At 44.1% G+C, this 11,157-nt stretch overlaps 1 pseudogene; it reads left to right on the forward strand.

Annotated features, from left to right (window-relative positions):
- Positions 1-895: 895 nt before the first annotated feature.
- LOC100057112 (pleckstrin homology domain-containing family B member 2 pseudogene) lies at positions 896-1,494 on the forward strand (annotated as a pseudogene).
- The last annotated feature ends 9,663 nt before the right edge of the window (positions 1,495-11,157 follow it).

Raw genomic sequence — 11,157 nt, forward strand, 5'->3', positions numbered from 1 at the left:
CAAGTGAGGCACCCTGTGATCCGTGGGTTGGTTGGTTGATGCCAGACTGCTGTTAATTGCATAAAAAAGAAAGTGAAAGTGGTTGAGCATAAAAATGGGAGTGGGCAAAGTATAAAGTAAATATCTATGGGTCTATATTGACATGAATAAGTGATTGAATAAATAGATAAATAAAGAGGAAGAGACAAATCTCCCATGCAGAAGAATTCCAAATAATTTGTGTGGATACCTTGCCCTCGAGGAGGAGGAGCATGCTGCCGCACTCCTTAGGCGTGGGCTGCACGTAGTAACATCTTTCCAAAGAGGACAGTATGGAAAGGGGAGCAAAGAGGAACTTTGTAGCAGAGAAATCTGACAAACACGACCTCAGTCAGGTGATCAAGATCAACACCGACAGTGAAAAGTCATGTTGCTAGTGTGTGTCATGGTTGTAATGTCACGAAAATAGCACTTTACCTCTGTGGGCTTCCTCCCCAAAGCCCATAACCCCAGTGTAACCGTGAGAAAAACGTCAGAAAAATCCCAGTTGAAGGACGTTCTACAAAATACTTGACCAGCACTCCTCAAAACTGTAAAGGTCATCAAAAACAAGAGAAGTCTGAGAAATCATCTCAGCCAAGAAGAGCCTAAGAAGGCGTGACGACTGGGGGCTGTGACGTGGGCGGCGGCCAGGACACTGGCATGAGGCGGTCGGAGTCTGGGACCCCAGTGGCGTCCTTGCGCTCCCCCCTGCTCTGGTGTTCGCAGGTGAAAAGATGGCATTGTGAAGAGTGGGTGGTTGCTGCGACAGAGCAGTATTTGGAAGCGCTGGAAGAAATAGTTTGGCCTGTGGTCAGATGGTCACCTGATCTATTAGGATGACCAAACTCGGCAGAGTGTCGAGGATAAGGTCCACATGCTGGTGGACTGCATCAATATCTGCACAGGGCGTGAATGCCAGGATGTGCAGCCTCCAGATGGGAAGCCGAAAGACTGTATGCTGCAGATTCTTCGCCGAGATGGGCGAACTATCAGTCTTTGTTCAGAAAGCACAGAAGATTGTTTGGCCCAGAAATTTATGCTTCAGGATTCCAGGATAAATACGGCTTATGTTGGCTTAGAAGTCAGGTATGATGAGATGGCTGTCGCTTCTTCCCCACCTCCTTACACAGCCTATGCTGCACCGACCCCTGAGCAGACATATGGCTATGGTCCATACGGTGGTGCATAGCCGCCAGGAACTCAAGTTGTCCATGCTGCGAATAGGCAGGCTTATGCTGCACCCTACCAGTACCCACATGCAGGACTTTATGGACACCAGCCTGCCAACCAGGTCATCATTTGTGAGCGATATGGAGACAATGACAGTGATCTGACACTGGGCATGCTGGCTGGAGCAGCCACAGGCATGGCCTTAGGGTCTCTGTTCTGGGTCTTCTGGAGTCCTTGAAATCTGGATATGCATAGCTTCTGATACCCTGTGTGCAATAATATAATTTGCAGGACATTTCTGTTTGTGATGTTTTGAATGATGGTTTTAATAGTTCTTTTCAAAGTAGTGACATCATAGCTATAACTAATCCATATAAGTACCACAGAGAAGGCTTTGGACTGCTGTTTTGCTAAAACATGGACTCTTGGGGACACTGGCTCATTTCAAATTTCCTTATGGAACTCTCAGAATCCCTTATTTGAACATACCTGTTAGGAAATGCATTTTCTTTTTAGAGGTAGGCATAGTGCTTAAGGGATAATTTAGTGTTATGCTGGTTGATAATATGGTGACTGTAGGGGAGGAAGACATTTCCTCTACCCGCCCTGGGTCCTTCTGGCTGGACAATGAATTAAATTCACATGAGACAGAATAACAGGAGAAAATTAAACAAAGCTTTATTACATGTATACATGGGAGAGGCTCAGGCAACCTGAGCAGCTCAGCCAACTGGCCGAGGCTGCCTGTTTGAGTATCTCCAGCTACAGACAAGGGGGACATTTAGGGTAGTGGTTTGGGGCTTCACAGGGGAGGAAGGCAACCCACATGGCAATGGAAAAGCAAATGTTTGGTAAATAGAACTTTGATAAGAGTGGGCTTAGCAAGGATCCTCCCAGTCTACCGGAACCCAAAGTTATCTATGGTGATGGCCTGTCCTGGGGACAGGCCTTTGTTTTAAATTTCTTTTAGGCAGTTGGGGGGAAAGGTCTAATGTTCTTGCTGAGTCTGAGCCCTTATTGTCTTCAGCTCGAAATAATCCACATACCAGAGTGGCGCATCTTGGGGCGGCCTGCCCTGAACCCCCTCAGTGACCTATGAGTGAGTAAGTTAGTGTGGCAAGAGAAACTGCAGCTTCTTTTGCTTTAACATCAAACCTTGAAAACTCAGACAGAACTGACTGCATGTTACTTCAGGAGTTCTAGGCTGGTGAGCTGCCTGGGAACCTCCCCGAGGCAGTGGTGTGATGTCCCCACGGCCTGTGGGGCTGTGCAGGCCTCCAGCCAGGCTGACTGCTCAGGATGACGGGGGCAGTTCCGCCTGGGGTGGGGGGCAGTTCCACCTTTAACAATGATGCTTCTTCGTTTTCTTCTTGTTTGTTTTTGGTAGTGATCTTTGGAAAACACTCCAAGTTAGGAACTGGCTTGAGCCACAGAGTGTTAGGGCTTTATCCCTTAAAACTTGAAGAAGGCAAAACAATGACAAACAAGTATGCAGAGGTAGATTTGTTTTATTCAGAGACATTATGTTTTTAGTATCTGCTTTGAGTATTTTTATTGCCAACTCAGCCTACTTATAGCTTCTTTTTCTACTTGTTGAGAAAGTCATATTAAGAGAGCAGTGGGGAGAATGGAATGAGAGCCACAGTTCCAGTGCTCCCGGCTCAGGCCTTCCAGAGAGTGCACTGCACAGAGCATGCTCCTTTCCATCCTTCCGAAGGCTGTTAAAGAGCAGACTTCCTGTCCTGTGCAGGACCGGGGCACTGTGGCTGTCCCCCAGCTCTGGGCTGTGTGTGGAGCCCCGGTGGTGGCACGGTGCGTGGCCGTGGGGGAGACTCAGGTTACAGACGGGAAATAAGGCCTAAGGACGTGAATGACCTCAAGATATCACTCACTGGACCAGGGCACCAGCCTTGTTTTTATTTCTGACTCAAATGTCATGGAGAAGCTTAAACCATTTAATTTTGAGCCCAACTATGTGTGAAGCTTGGGAAAATCCACAGTCCTGCGTTTCTGTTATTTCTTTATCTATGTGATTTTCTTTTTTTTCAGGAAGGTTAGCCCTGAGCTAACGTCTGCTGCCAATCCTCCTCTTTTTGCTGAGGAAGACTGGCCCTGAGGTCACATCCGTGCCCACCTTCCTCTGCTTTATATGTGGGACGCTTACCACAGCATGGCTTGCCAAGTGGTGCCATGTCCGCACCCAGGATCCGAACCAGCGAACCCTGGGCCGCCAAAGTGGAACATGCGAGCTTAACCGCTGTGCCACCTGGCCGGCCCCTATGTGAATTTTTAAAGCTCCTCATTATTCCAGTTTTCTGTCCTGCATGCTTTGAAAAATTCACTTTTATGAAGGCAGATTAGCACAGGGAGGGTCCCTGCTCCTACACTCCATGCAGCCCTATTTTCCATAGAATGTACTCCTAGTAGCACCAATTCTGTTTTTTGTTCTGTGTGGCCAGTTACATACACATATGCTCTTTCGTTTTACTGGCCAACCGACTCCATCTCTGAGGCAGACTTAAGCAGATCTGCGTGTGAAGCCAGATGCCAAGTGAACTTGGTGATGACTGCAGGTCTGTTTGCCTAGCCGATTCTAGCAGACTTGTTGACACTGGAGAGTCAGTTTCCAGCAAAAAGGAAGTGTAATTGTCATCTCTTTGCATGTTTGACATGGTGGAAAATTGCCAGATATGATGTATGTGGTTTTGATGGGTAAAAATGTTACTTTTATGATTTTATATCCTATGTAATAAGAATGGCTTTGTTTGGATGGTAATCATTATTAAAGCTGTACGCTTTGCTTACAAAATATTAAACTCAGTTTTTAATGTTGCATTTGGGTATTAACTTTGAACTTGGAGTTACTGGAACCACACAGTATTGAGTTACGTCACTGAAATGCCCTTGAAGCAAACAGTCTCCCGGTTTTCCCCTGGCTGCCCTCTGACTGAAGGAGGAGAGCTGTAGACTGAAGCTTGGGCACACATGTGTGTGCCCCCATCCTCAGTCCCTGTCCACAGTAGGGCCAGCCCCATTGAGCAGCCATAGTTGAGACTGGAAGTTCACTGTCACGAGTGACTAGATCCTGATGTGAAATGCATACCAAGTGTAAAGATGGGCTGAGACATCATTTCCCTGGCCTACCTCCCGTAGATGCCAATCGTTTGATTGCTTCACTTAGGTAATCCTAAATCAAGAAGTTCAGTGAGCCGGAGGGAACTCGTTCATGTTTGAGTAAGCATTTTATTTCCACGTGCACTTTTATTTCTTTTTGTTGTTGTTGTTGTTGAGGAAGTTTCGCTCTGAGCTAACATCTGTGGCCAATCTTCCTCTTTTTATTGGCTTGAGGAAGATTGGCCCTGAGCTAACATCTGTGCTGATTTTCCTCTATTTTGTATGTGGGATGCTGCCACAGCATGACTTGGTGAGTGGTGTGGGTCCACTCCTGGGATCTGAACCCATGAACCTGGGCCACCAAAGCGGAGCATGCAGGACTTAACCACTACAGCACGGGGCTGGCCCTGCATGTGTACTTTTAAATAATGTACCTGGAAGTTGGCCGTTGACATTGTACACATGCCGATCTGATTGCTTTTTAGCTCTGTGCTTTTAATTCCTGGAGTTAACTTTGGGTCTTAGCTGGTAAAGAGAAGGGAGAGACCAGAGGCTGTGTTTCAGATCACCATCCGTGAAAGAGGGCAGACCAGGACCCAAGATCGATCATAAGGAGAAGTTCTTGCAGGTGAGACAGAATGACCTAAGTTTATTTTCCACATCAGTTGTGATCTTTCTTTCTCCTTCTCAAGTTTATGTAGACACAGGCATGGAATGCAGTTCCATTTTTTCCCACTAGAGTTGATCTTTTTTCTGATTGCTTCCCTGTCTCTTGTATTCCGTGTCCACAGAACCTATTTTTCCCTGTGTCTGCAAATTGTATGTTTATAAGTGAAAACGTTAATTCAATAAGTGATTGTTGACCTTAAAAAAAAAAGAAAAGAAGACGATGACTAAATGTAATGTGGTGTCCTGGATGGGATTCTGGAACAGAAAAGGGACATATTAGGCAAAAATTAAGGAAGTCTGAATAAAGTATGGACTTTTTTTAATAATGACGTATCAATATTGGTTCATTAATTATAACAAACATATCATATCAGTGTAAAATGTTAACAATATGGTAAACCGGATGTTTGGTATAGGGGAACTCTCTGTACTGTCTTCTCAGTTTTTCTGCAAATATAAAACTGCTCTAAAAAATAAAGTTTATCTATGGAGACAATAAAAAGATCAGTGGGTGCCAGAAGTTCGAGGAGAGGAAGGAGGGCGAAGGTGGAATATGTGGAACACATAGGGTTTTTAGGACAGTGAAACTATACTGTATGATACTTTAATGGTGGATAAACAATAATTTGTCAAGGCCCATGGAATGTGCAACACAAAGAGTGAAATCTAATGTAAACCATAGACTGTTAGACTGTACCAATGTATCAATATTGGTTCCCTCGTTGTAACAAATGCACCACACTACTGAAAGATGTTCATAATTGGGAAAACTGGATGCAGGGGTGGGAGTGGGTGGGGGTGGAGAGGGCAGGTTGAGTATACGTGATATCTGCTCAGTTATTCTGTAAAGCTAAAACTGTACTAAAAAATTAAGTCTACTAAAATAAATGGACAAGTAGCTTTGATACCGGCTCAACACAAGGCTGACATAAGGGAAGCCACATTGTAGAAAAGAAACCATATTGTAACTTTGAATGACCTCTGACTAACTAACCTGGCTGGATATGTACCCTCCTGGAGATCCACCTGCTCTGTAGATTTTATGGCCCCTGCTTGCGCAGGTACTTCCCAGCTGCGATAAGATGGTCTTTGTTCTTTTGAGTTCCTTAGGAATGTGATGACTCCCGGACGGTCTATCTGGTGTGGCCGCTCCTAGTCTGTAACACCAGAGGGTCAACATTGCTAAGCCTTCCTCTGTAACCCACTGGCCTATATAACTGCTTCAAGATTCTGTGCCCCCCTTAAGATGGTTCTTTTGGACATTATTCTGCCATCTTCCCTCTTGCTAGCAAGCTATAATAAAATGCCCTTTCTCTGCCACCATCTTGCCTCTTGATGATTGGCTTTTGTCTCACGGCAAGCAGACCGTGCCCTTTGTGCAGTAACAACTTGAATAGACATTTCTCCAAAGAAGATATACAAATAGCCAACAAACACATAAAAGGATGTTCAACATCACTAGTCTTTAGGGAAATGCAAGTAAAACCAAAATGAGATACAGCTTTACACCCACTAGGATGGCTATAATTTAAAAAAAAAAAATTTATTTTTTAAAGATTGGCGCCTGAGCTAACATCTGTTGCCAATCTTCTTTTTTTTCTTCTTATTCTCTCCAAAGTCCCCCAGTCCATAGTTGTATATTCTACTTGTGAGTGCCTGTGGTTGTGTTATGTGGGACGCCGCCTCAGCATGGCTTGATGAGCCATGCCATGTCCACGCCCAGGATCTGAACCAGTGAAACCCTGGGCTGCCGAAGCAGAGAACATGAACTTAATCACTCAGCCATGAGGCTGGCCCCTATATTTTTTTTAAAAAGGAAAATAATAGGTATTGGCAAGAATGTAGACAAATTAGAACCCTCATGCATTGCTGGTAGGAATGTAAAATGGTGCAACCGCTGTAGAAAACAGTTTGATAGTTCCTCAAAAAGTTTTTGAAAAAATGGAATTACTATATGATCCAGAAATTCCACTCCTAAGTATATACCCCAAAGAATTGAAAACAAGCATTCAAATCAAAACTTATACACAAATGTTCATAGCAGCACTATTCACAATAGCCAAAAAGTGAAAACAACCCAAATGTCCATCAATGGGTGAATGGATAAATAAAATGTGGCATATCCATACAATGAAATTTTTCTCAACCATAAAAAGGAATTAACTAGTGATACATGGTACAATATGGATGAACCTCAAAAACACTATGCTATGTGAAAAAAAGACACAAACATCACATATTGTATGATTCTATTTTTATTAAATATCCAGAATAGGTAAATGCATAGAGACAGAAAGCAGACGAGTGGTTGCCAGGGGCTAGGGGGAGGGAGGAATGGGAAGTGACTGCTTAATGTGTGTGGGGGTTTCCATTGGGGTGATGAAAATGTTTTGGAACTAGATAGAGGTGATGTGAATATACACTGTTGAATATACCATATGCCAATGAATTGTGCACTTTAAAATGGTTAATTTTATGTTATGTGAATTTTACTTTAATTTAAAAAAGGGGGGGCCGGCCCCATGGCTGAGTGGTTGGGTTCGCACGCTCCACTTAGGTGGCCCAGGGTTTCGCCGGTTCGGATCCTGAGTGTGGACCCACACACCGCTCATCAAGCCATGCTGAGGCAGCGTCCCACATAGCAGAACTAGAAGGACCTAAAACTAGAGTATAAAACTATGTACTGAGGGGCTTTGAGAAGAAGAAGAAGAAAAAAAGATTGGCAACAGATGTTAGCTCAGGGCCAATCTTAAAAAAAAAAAAAAAGGAAAGAAAGAGGAATGTACAAAGTGCATAGAGGAACCACTAGCTGCTTTAGGAGAGGTCCAGAAGATAGGAGGATGGGAAGACCTAAAGAAATTTTCATACAAGTGATGTTTGAATTGAGTCGAGTCAATCAATTTATGAATCAATTATCAAACATTTATTGTGTGCATACTAAACACCAGGCACTGAGGCAGGCATTGAGGAGATTATATATATATGAATTCAGATCTCATTTGCCCCTCAGAGAGCTCACAATCTAGGTGGGGGAGGCAGATACTGTAATAGGCAATTGCAGTGCCTTGTGGAAGCTCAGTGATAGATGTACGCACAAGGTCTTGTGGAAATAAAGGAGGAGAGTCACCCATCACAGTCTGGGGGGTTTGAAAGAATGAGCAGAAAGTGGCTAAGTGAAGAGGGGGAAGAAAGGTCATTTTAGTAAGAGGGAACAGCACAAGCAAAGGCATGGAGCCAAGAGATAGAAGATGTATGTGTGTGTGTGTGTGTGTGTGTATGTGCACATGCATAGGGAATAATTATGAGTGGTTTCATGTTGTAATAGGAAAAATTTTCCAAATAAGAAGTGGCAAGTAGTGAGGTTTAAACCAAGTGAATGACAGTCAGGCATATGTTTTAGATAAATCGCTCTATTAGCAGTGTGGAGGCCAGGATTGGAAAGGGACAAGACTGGAGGCAGGGGGACTAATTAGGAGGCTGTTGCAGAAGTCCAGATGAAAAATTATCAGGGCCTGAACCGGGGAAGTGGTAACTGGGATAAAGAGGAAGGGTCAGAATCAAGAAATGCTTAGCAGATAAAATTAACAGGACCCGAGGATTGATTGGCTGTTGGTGGTGAGGAAGAGTCAAGGATGACTTCAGGTTCCTGTTTCGTGTGATGGGGTGTGTATTTGTCAGAGATGTTAAATGAGAGCAACAGCGGCTGACTCTAGTTGACTAAGCTGAGAAGGCATTTTTTAAAAAGGATATTGAGGAGCTCCCACAATTGTTGGAAGGGCTAAAGAATGAGGTTGGAAGTGTGGGGGATCAGAATTGGCCACCCCAAAATGTGTCTGTTTGGTTTGCTTATTATTGTTTTTTCTATTTGGTTAAAACTTTATCTAGTGAGAATGAATGAACCACAGCTGCAAGAAACAACATGGATAAATCTTAGAATAAAATATCCTGTTTGAAAAGCAAGGTCCTTTACATTACAGACAATGTGGTGTCACACAGGAAAAATGTCGCTTAGGGAGACATACATACTTGATAAAACTGTGAAAGAAAAAGCTGAGAAACAAGCACAAAATTGAGAATGTGCTCCCCTTGGTGTGGGGTGGTGGGGGAAAGGAGTCCGGAGTCAATGGTATTAAGTAATATTTGGGGGTTTAAGTTGGGTGCTGGGTTGACAGGTTTTTGATTTAGTGTTATGTTTATAACATATTTTACATATCAGTTTTTATATGAGTCAAATATTACAGGGGTCAGCAAACTACAGTCCACGATGTAGGCCAATGGCTTATTTTTAAGAGCAAAAGACCCTGAAAGAAACTTTGACCTCCCCCTCAACTGCCTAAAAGAACTTAAAATAGAAGGGCGTGTTCCAGGAAGGAGCTAACACCATAAGATAGCTGTAATGTGATGTAAAATGTGTCTTTCAGGTCACATTGTCTGTAGTTGGCCCATTTACATTTCCATCTCCATGTAAATTGCCTTCCACTCCCTTGAAGTCCCAAACCACTAGCCTCAACATCCTCCTTCCTTTAGCTGAAGATCGTATTTAAGATGAGAGCCTCTGCCATTTTGGCAAGTTACTCAGTTTGCCTGAGTCTCTCTCATGTATACATGTTATAAAGCTTTGTTTGATTTTCTTCTGTTATTCCATCTCATGTGAATTTAATTCGTAGCCCAGCCAGAAAGACCGAGAGGGTAGAGGACATGTCTTCCTCTCCTGCAGAAGCTAAGCTTCCAGGAGCAATGCCCCAAACCATTGCAGAAGTGGCTGGATGATCCAGGTGCCCCCACCCAGAGCACAAGAAGAAGCTGCTACTGCTGCTGCTGCTGCTGCAAGAAGTCAACTTTGAAAACACTGGAAATTCCCTGATAGTAAAAAAAATGGAAGCTCCACTTAGAGCCAGGTTCCTCATGTTGCTCAGTTCCAAAAGAGAGTCTCATATAGGTGCTTCTGATTAGAGGAGCCTACGTCCCGTGACCGTGTCCTAGTTACGAGGGAGGCTGGCAAATGCTTTTGACTCTTACACGAGGGAGGCAGAGCTCATAATGTGGACGTTCTTCCATATATAGAAAGGCTATTCAAATAATGAGAGCAGCCACATGTATGACACAGATGGTGCTGCTATCAACTAATGCAGTGAATACATGAATTTGGGGGCGGGGGTGAGGAGTTCCATTCTGAACATGTGGAGTTTGAGGTGTCTGAACATTCAGATATAGATGTCTAGCAGGTGGTAGGATATTTGAAGCTCTTAGCATACAGGTAGCAGTTAAACCAAGAGTGGGTGGGATGGCCCAGGGAGAGCATGTAGAGTGAGATGAGAAGACAGAAGACAGAAACAAAACATCCCTGGATTTCTCAGTGCCCCCGTGAAAAGCCCTGGCCACCTGAGATACAGGGCTATATACAATATAAAGCTAGAGAATGTTTGCCTAGACACGTTTCACTTTTCACGTACCATGAGGGTGAGATCTCTAGCCATTTGTCTAGCTAAATACTGGGATCGAAATGGATAATAAACTTCTCTTTATCTCTCCAAGAGATCTGAATGGTTACAGCCAGGACTAGGTCCCCAGATGAAGCTCTCAAGGTGCCAGGAAGACTGAAGCACTATTTCCCTAGGCTTAATGAAGTGTTAATCACTTCAAAAGGGGTGAAGCCCAGACCTGGAAGACACCTCTAAGCTGTAAAAGCTGGAGACACAGGGCTGGCTTATCTGGTCCTTGGAAAGACTTGTTAACATTACAAAAGGTTAGTGTAAGAATCAGGAGTCTGGGGTCGGCCTGTGGGGCAGCGGTTAAGTTCGCACATTCCGCTTCTCGGTGGCCCGGGGTTCGCAGGTTCGGATCTTGGTGCAGACAAGGCACCTCTTGGCAAAAAGCCACGCTGTGGTAGGCGTCCCACGTCTAAAGTAGAGGAAGATGGGCACGGATGTTAGCTCAGGGCCAGTCTTCCTCAGCAAAAAGAGGAGGATTGGCAGTAGTTAGCTCAGGGCTAATCTTCCTCAAAAAATAAAAAAAAAAAGAAAAGGAAAAAAGAATCAGGAGTCTTTCCATCCTGTCTCCAAGGAGCAAAGGGTTTTCTCTCTCCTTTCAGAAGGGAGCAGGATGGCTGTCTCTCCCCTATACATAAATGGAGAAAATCCATTGTTCTCCATCCCTCATCTATGGGGTGGAACCTGCCATTCA

Source organism: Equus caballus, chromosome X (assembly GCF_041296265.1).
Source record: "Equus caballus isolate H_3958 breed thoroughbred chromosome X, TB-T2T, whole genome shotgun sequence".
Taxonomy (NCBI): domain Eukaryota; kingdom Metazoa; phylum Chordata; class Mammalia; order Perissodactyla; family Equidae; genus Equus; species Equus caballus.